We start from the raw sequence: 10,000 nt of genomic DNA on the forward strand, positions 1-10,000 counted from the left end.
TAATATATACACATACATACGCACATATATATGTGTATATACTGTATACCCATATATGTACATATAAATTATATATATATTATTTAATAGATGTTATGTATATTATATATATATATATTATATATATATATATCTATATATATATATATATATATATATATATATATATATGTATATATCTATATCTATATATATGTACATACACACATATTTGTTTGATATATCGAAATTTATCTGATAATTATTAATGGTAAAACAATATTCTATTTCAATTACAATGAGAATTGCATTGACTATTAAATTTTGAGGAATGCGAAGCGCATTATTGCCAAATAATTATAAATACCAAAACGCAATATACTCCTGTTTTTACGAAGCCTTTGCTAAATGATTAGTTTGGAGTTTATTGTTTATCATGAATGCGAGTAATATATTTGACTTTTTGATTATTCATAATAATATTATAAGCGTTTTATGTTGTGTTTTTTCAGTCGTGAAATATTTTAGAGACCTTTTGCAATATATATTTTTGAATAATTAATTCAATTTAAATCTATTACGTGATTAGTTTATTGTTGGGCTTTTTTATTCTAAATCTCCTTTGTCATAATAGTTTCATTCAAGTTAAATCCCATATTTATTATTATAGTTATTTTATGTATTAATATTATCCAGTTTGTTTTATAATAGCATTTCAGATATCATCGTGATATGCTGACATACATCAACCATTTGATTTCGTTACAATTATATATAATATTGTAAAATATAATTAGAAACCCACACACACACACACACACACACACATATATGTATATATATATATATATATACACACACACATATATGTATATATATATATATATATATATACACATATATATACATATATACATATATATGTATGTATATATATATAAACATTGAATAATTAGGCTATATAATTTTAGTACGTAATAAGTCTGGTTTTAGACATAACCTTGGTTTTAGATCCCTGTTGTCACAAGACTTTTATTTATATTTCATTACATATTAATTATTATAGTTATTGTATGTATAATTCGTATTAATATCATCCCCTTTTTTTACTGCATGATTTCATATATCCTTGTAATATGCTGCCATCCAATATTTTACACTATGACTTCAGATATCATTGTAATATGCTGTCATGTATCAAACATTTAATTTCGCTGTAATTCTATATCATATTGTTCGCTTCCTTATTAATCTAGGTGTCATGTAATTAATATTGCAGTTATTGAAATGCATTTTATATTAATGTTGAATCTAGTGAGTATTATATGTTCCTGAATTACTTATTAATTTAGTTTTTTACAAAGCGTTTATTGTATATTAATCTAACTTTGAATAATATCATAATATTTAAATTAGACTCCCAGTGAATATTACAGTTATTGATACAATTGTTAATACTGTTAGAATTATGAAACTCGAGTATCAAGATGGCCACTCAGTATAGCGCAGACCTCCGCCTCGGCAGCTTATTTCTTGACCTTTTGCTCGACCTTTACCTTGATCTTTGACGTTAACATGTATTAATTGGCGTGGATTTCCATACACTCAAATATGAACCAAGTTTCAAGTCTCTGTGATAACGATGTTCAATCTTATGGCTGATTACGTGAATTGGACATTTAGCTTGACCGTGACCTGGACCTTTGACTTTGACCTCCCAAAATGTAATCATTTCCAGATTTTTATAAAACAGGGGTCAGGATTCTGTTCAAAAACAGACACACACACACATAAACACAAAAACATGGGATGTAAATATAATTAAAAATAAGCCAATGAATATATGTACATACGATTGCCGTAATACATTCCTCCGGCAATTCATTCCTTTCTACTGTAATCATCATTGCGTTAAAAATTGCCATAAATTACCTCCTTTTTTTCACCTACTACGTTATTGAATAAAGAAATTATGACCCATGGTATGGAAAGTGAAGTAGATGGCGTGACGGTATATACTGGTAATGATACATACGCAAACGTTCTATGTGACTTATGAGACTTATAATCAATTCCTCAAACACCCAGGCTAAAGTAAGGAACTCTTAAATCAAGGAAAGAGTAAATGTTTTTTTTTTTTTTTTTTTTTTGTATACTGGAGAATTCTAAGTATTCCATAAACCTTGTTGTGAATTCTTGATCTCCAGATGAATTTTCAATTACAGCTTTTTGTGGGTGATTTAGTGAGTAGTTATAGAGTGTAAGTTATTTTTGGATAGTTGCGTTTGAAATCATATAAACTCAACTCTCAAGAATTATTATTATTATTATTATTGTTATTATTATTATTATTATTATTATTATTATTATTATTATTATTATTATTATTATTATTATTCAGTTAGAACAATTCTACAAACGCATAGTCTAGACATTATATAAGTTGAAATGGTGGCAAACTGTTCTGAGATTCAAGTGTAAACTTACGATGACCTTATATGAAATTAATGGCTGTGTGGTTTTATATATATATATATATATATATATATATATATATATATATATATATATATATATATATATAATATATATATATATATATATATATATATATATATATATATATATATATATCTGTGTGTATTTGATATATCGAAATTTAGTTAGTACTTATTTATGGTAAAACAATATTCTATTTTAATTACACTGAAAAATGCAATGACTATTAAATTTTGAGGATTGCGAATTGCATTATTACCAAATAATTATAAATACCAAAACGCAATATACTCCTGTTTTTACGAAGCCTTTGCTAAACGAATAATTTAGAGTTTTTTTTTTTCATAAATGTAATATGTTTGACCTTTTGATTATTCATGGTAATATTATAAGCGTTTTATGTATGTGATTTTTTCAGTGGTGAAATTTCATAGAAACCTTTTTCAATATTTTTTTTTTAATTAAATAAGTAATTGGATTAAATTTTAATACGTGATAAGTGTAGTGTTGGGCTTTTTTATTCTAAATCTTCTTCGTCATAATAGTTTCATTCAAGTTAAATCCCATATTTATTATTATAGTTATTTTATGTATTAATATTATCCAGTTTGTTTTATAATAGGATTTCAGATAACATAGTAATATGCTGACATACATCAACCATTTGATTTCGTTCCAATTATATATGATATTGTAAAAATGTTTAGAAACCCTTATTAATACCCCCCAACACACACACACATTTATATATATATATATATATATATATATATATATATATATATATATATATATATATATATATATATATATTTATTTATATATATATATATATATATATATATATATATATATATATATATATATATACATATATACATATATATCTATCTATCTATCTATATATATATATATATATATATATATATATATATATATATATACATATACATATATATGTATATATGTATATATACATTGAATAATTAGTGCTATATAATTTTAGTACGTAATAAGTCTGGTTTTAAACATAATCTTTGTTTTAGACCCCCTGTTGTCACAAGACTTTTATTTATATTTCCTTTCATATTAATTATTATAGTTATTGTATGTATAATTCGTATTAATATCATCCCGTTTTTTTTTACTGCATGATTTCAGATATCATTGTAACATGCTGCCATGTATCAAACATTTAATTTCGCTGTAATTATATATCATATTGTTCGCTTCCTTATTAATCTAGGTGGCATGTAATTAGTATTGCCGTTATTGAAATGCATTTACTATTAATGTTGAATCCAGTGAGTATTATATGTTCCTAAATAACATATTAATTTGGTTTTTCACAAATCGCTTATTGTATATGAATCTAACTTTGAATAATATTATAAACATTAATTTATGAAAGAGATTCAAGTTAGACATCCACTGTATATTACAGTTCTTGATACAGTAGTTAATGCTATTTTAATTGTTATGAAACTTGAGTAACAAGATGGCCACTCAGCATAGCGCAGACCTCCGCTGGGGCAGCTTGTTTTTCAACCTTCTGCTCGACCTTTACCTTGACCTTTGACCTTAACGTGTATTAATTGACGTGGATTTTCTTAGACTCGGATATGAACCGAGTTTGAAGTCCATGTGACAACGATGTCCAAACTTATGGTTGATTACGTGAATTTTACATTTTGCTTGACCGTGACCTCGACCTTTAACCTTGGCCTTCCAAATTGTGATCATTTCCATCTTTTTACATAACAGTTAATCTCTACAAGTTTCATTATTCTACGATTAAAATTGGGCCTGCAAGCTGTTCAGAAACAAACAAACAAACACACACAGCAACAAACACACAGACATGGGATGTAAATATCATTAAAAATAAACCAGTAAATATCTGTACATACGATTGCCATAGTACATTCCTCCGGCAATTCATAACTTTGTACTGTAATCATCATTGCGTTAAAAATTACCATAAATTACCTCCTTTTTTTTCACCTACTACGTTATTAAATAAAGAAATTATAACCCATAGTATGGAAAGCGAAGTTGATGGCGTGACGGTATATACTGGTAATGATACATACGCAAACGTTCTATGTGACTTATGAGACTTATAATCAATTCCTCAGACACGCAGGCTAAAGTATGGAACTCTTAAATCAAGGAAAGAGTAAATGGTTTTTTGTTTGTAATGGAGAATTCTAAGTATTCCATAAACATTGTTGAGAATTCTTGATCTCTTGAAGGATTTTCAATTACATTTTTTTTGTGTGTGTGTGGTGTTTTAGTGAGTATTTATAGAGTATAAGTTATTTTTGGATAGCTGTGTTTGAAATCATATAAACTCAATTTTGAAACACTATTATTATTATTATCATTATTATTGTTGTTATTATTATTATTATTATTATTATTATTATTATTATTATTATTATTATTATTATTATTATTATTATGATTATTATTGTCATCGTTATTCTTCTTCTTTTTCTTTTTCTTCTTCTTATTCTTCTTCTTCTTCTTCTTCTTCTTCTTCCTATTATTATTCGTATAATTATTATTATTATTATTATTATTATTATTATTATTATTATTATTATTATTATTATTATTATTATTTTGACAACATTACAAACGCATAGATTCGGCGGTAAAAAATGTTGAAAGTGTGGCATTTGGATTTGAGGCTGAAGTGTAACCTTGCGCTTACCATATATACATATATATATATATATATATATATATGTATATATATATATATATATATATATTATATATATATATATATATATATATGTTTAGATATGTATATATATGTATGTATGTATATATTTTTATATATATACATCCATACATACATTCATGCATACATATATACATTCATACATACACACACACACACTTCATCATCATCATCATCATCGTCAGCCGTTGCTAGTCCATTGCAGGACAAATACCTCAGACATGTCCTTCCGTACTCGTCTGTTTATGCGCTCTTTATGCCAGTCTATGAACGCATATATTTATAGCTCGTCAATCCATCGTCTTCTCTTTCTTCCCCTGTACCCTTTGCAATTTCCTGGGATGTATTTTGTTATTATGTTTGTCCATATGTTATATATAATTTGTATTATATATCCTTTCAACGTGCATTTCTTTCCTTAATTGTAATTATAATATCCCCTACTTTAGTATGCCCTTTAATCCATGACGCTCTTTTTCCGTCTATTGGTTTTATTCCTATTATTATTCTTTCCAATGTTCTTTGGGTTGTAACTAGCTTATGCTCTCAGACTTCAGTAAGGCTATAGGTTTCTGATGTATAAGTTAATACTGGTAGGACCATGTGAGTAAATATTTTTTTTTTTTTAGAGAGGGTGGTATTTTACTTTTCATAATCTCATTTTGTTTACTAAAAGTTTTCCAATTTATGCTTATCTGCCGTCTAATTAGATTCAATTAAATCTATATATATATATATATATATATATATATATATATATATATTTATATGTGTGTGTGTGTGGGTATGTTTTGTTTGTGTTATTGTTACTGTTGTTGTTATACGTATAAGCACCACCAAACATAGACAAGCTAATGTAATTTCAAGCCCGTTGCTCTTGTTTGCAATTTGCCGCCAATACTTCATTGACTTGTCCCAATAATGCGAAATATTTCTACCAAGAAGTCTTACGCTTCAGGGTAGAGGAGCAAGGGTGGGGGGGGGGGGGGGTGTTTTGGGAGGAGGAATTCTTGCAAACTTTCGCGAAACTAATTAAAGATTCTTTGCATACCTTCTTTATGGGCTTCGAACCACTGTCTGCTGGCGCGGTGTTCTTTCTGATCGCATTAACATAGGTAATTTGTTTGCGGTAAAGGGCTAAGTTCATGTTCGGTACTTTTTCTTTGGGGGCGTGGTCTATTTTTTTCGTAAGAATATTAAGAATATTTTATATTATCCTGAGTTTGTAGGGATTTGGTAAAAAGAGCTTTAGGGTGATGCAATATTTTGCAATACATACACATGCACACAAACACACACACACACACACACATATATATATATATATATATATACAATATTGTATATATATATATATATATACATATTTTGTATATATATATATATATATATATATATATATATATATATATTTATATATATATTATATATATATATATATATATATTTATATATATATTACATATATATATATATATATATATATATCGTAATTCGAGGAGAGAGCCATAAAGGTATATTATCCCATTACCTTATTCACTTTGATGTTGAAAGATGGGTACCCCATATCCCTTTTCGTAACCCCAGCACCTACCAAACGTGTTTCGAGGGATGTACCACTCAACCCTGTATCCGAAATAGCTATCTTTTCTCCCAGATATATCTACGGTATCTATCAACCTATTACACAATTAAGAAAGCTTATAACGTATATATAAAACATTAAGAATGTTTTCATATATACAGGTAGTCGTCGACTTGCAACAGAGAGGAATGAGAGATCGTCGTAAGTCGGTTTCTATTTATGTTGAATGCAATAAGGGAATTTTCCGTAGATTTATAATGATTTATAAATCAAACCAGCACACGAGAATGTATCTATCTATCTCTATCTCTCTCTCTTTATCTATCTATCTATCTACCTATCTATCTATCTATCTATCTATCTATCTATCTATCTATCTACAAATCAACCCAGCACAAGCGAAGTAATAAAAAAGGCAAGATTAAAACACGAGACGCGTACAAAATCCACTATCTATCTATCTATCTATCTATCTCTCTCTCTCTCTCTCTCTCTCTCTCTCTTTATATATATATATATATATATATATATATATATATATATATATATATATATACATATATATATATATATATATATATATATATCTATATATCTATCATAGTATCTATCTATCTATCTATCTGCAAATTAACCCAACACAAGAATAATAATAAAAAAAAGGAAAGATTAAAACATGAAATGCGTACAAAATCCTCTATCTATCTTTCTATCTATCTATCTATCTATCTATCTATCATAGTATCTATCTATCTATCTATCTGCAAATTAACCCAACACAAGAATAGTAATAAAAAAAGGCAAGATTAAAACACAAAACGCGTACAAAATCCTCTATCTATCTATCTAGCTATCTTTATATCTATCTATCATAGTATCTATCTATCTATCTATCTGCAAATTAACCCAACACAAGAATAGTAATAATAAAATGAAAGATTAAAACACGAAACGCGTACAAAATCCTCTATCTATCTATCTATCTATCTTTCATAGTATCTATCTATCTTTCCATCTATCATAGTATCTATCTATCTATCTATCATAGTATCTATCTATCTATCTATCTACAAATCAACCCAACACAAGGGAAGTAATGAAATAAAGAAAAGATTAAAACACGAAACGCGTACAAAGTCCTCTACCTATCAATCTATCTATATATCTATATATCTATCTATCTATCTATCATAGTATATATCTATCTATCTATCTGCAAATTGACCCAACACAAGAGAAGTAATAAAAAAGGCAATATTAAAACACGAGACTCCTACAAAATCCTTTATCTATGTATCTATCTATCTCTACATCTATCTATCTGTCATAGTATCTATCTATCTTTCCATCTATCATAGTATCTATCTATCTATCTATCTATCTGCAAATCAACCCAACACAAGACTAGCAATAAAAAAGGCAAGATTAAAACACGAGACGCATACGAAACCCAACGAAATAAATCCAGGCTGGTCCAGATTACGCTCATGGTGATATACACTTAATTTGCCCAGCATGAAATCGAGCGGCCATGCTTAACAGCGCCGCCAGATAGCGCCAGTACAAATGGCAACAGCGTAAGTGAAATATCGCCTCGTGTTTCATGGTAATAAATATTACGAGGTAATGAATGGATAGGAGGATGATCTCGTTTGCTGTGTTTGTTATTAATAACGATGGATGTTTTGATTAGCCTTGATATGTTTGTTTGGGTTTAAGTTTGTGTTTTTATTTTTTTCAGGGTTGGAGGGGATTTTGTGAAATTAATTTGATTTTTTTTATGGAATTTAGTTTTTGATATGCTTGTTTTTTTGGATTTCATATAGATCGGATAGATATATATATATATATATATATATATATATATATATATATATGTATGTATGTATGTATATATGTACAGTATATATATAGATAGATATTTCTTTCCATTGTAAGCATTCAGTTGTCCTTATCTATGATAATATCCTAAGAGCTGGGAGTAAATAGTCTTGTATATGTAATCCTAGTCGTATCATTTTTTTCGTTTTGAATATAAGCTATTTGGGTTCAAGTTTAAATTAGGACAAAAAAATATATTTTTCTCAAGTTGCTCATATAATGGTTATCATTTTTCCCGATCTTCTTGCATGTTTGTGAGTCTGTATTTTTCATTCCCAGATTTTGTTTCGTGATTTACAGGTTGTTGTTGTTGTTATTATTATTATTAGTATTATTATTATTATTATTATTATTATTATTATTATTATTATTATTATTATTATTATTATTTTTATTATTTTTTGCATGTTTATGGAAGTCTGGAATTCATTTTCATTCATGTGTTTTATTTCCATGCTGTTGCTGTTGCTGTTGTTGTTGTTGTTCATGTTGTTTTTGTTGTTGTTGTTATTAATCAGAACATATTTGCATGATCATATATACTTTTAGAATAATATTACATTTCAGTCTCATCCCGAAATGTCGAATCAGATTTTTTTTTTCGAAATTCAGTCGTCTAAAAATAATTTGATTTTAATTTTCAATTCACGCTCAATAAAAATTTTCTATTTATATTTGGACCTATGCATGAAACCATCCAAATCAATAAAAAAAAAGTTTTTATTTTTTATTTTGGAATTTGTCCAAACTGGTTTATATATGCATATCCCAAAGGGGGAAAATTGTATATAAAGTAAACGTTTCTATTGGAGTTTTATTTTGTTTATTTGAATATTTAAACCTGCATTCATCAATATATTACCATAGTTGAGTAAAACTAGAGAATATAAAAAGATATCTTCATAGTATACAAAGGTTATTTACATTTGAAATCCTTTGAGTGGAGTTTATTGAATCTATCATATGAGGTTTTAGGTTATGGAAAATATACGTTTACACAAAAATTTCTCAATGAAGTCAAATGTAAGACATTTAATCAACTCAGACGTTATTTTAATCAGTATAGAATTTAGTTTTTTTTTTGTCTTTCTTTTTTTTTTTATTTCCATAACGTACTTTGATATTACCCCTCTTTTACTCTGAAAATGAAACACCTTATTGGATTTAGCAAGGTTTTTTTTAATACCAAAAGGGGTTGTAATTTTTGAAAGCGCCTTCGCGCTTGTTATGATTCATAAGGACGTTTTATTGAAGGGAAGTTTTCCAATAGGATATGTTTGGGATATATTTTATCCCTATTGAGT

Source organism: Palaemon carinicauda, chromosome 32, assembly GCF_036898095.1.
Source record: "Palaemon carinicauda isolate YSFRI2023 chromosome 32, ASM3689809v2, whole genome shotgun sequence".
Taxonomy (NCBI): domain Eukaryota; kingdom Metazoa; phylum Arthropoda; class Malacostraca; order Decapoda; family Palaemonidae; genus Palaemon; species Palaemon carinicauda.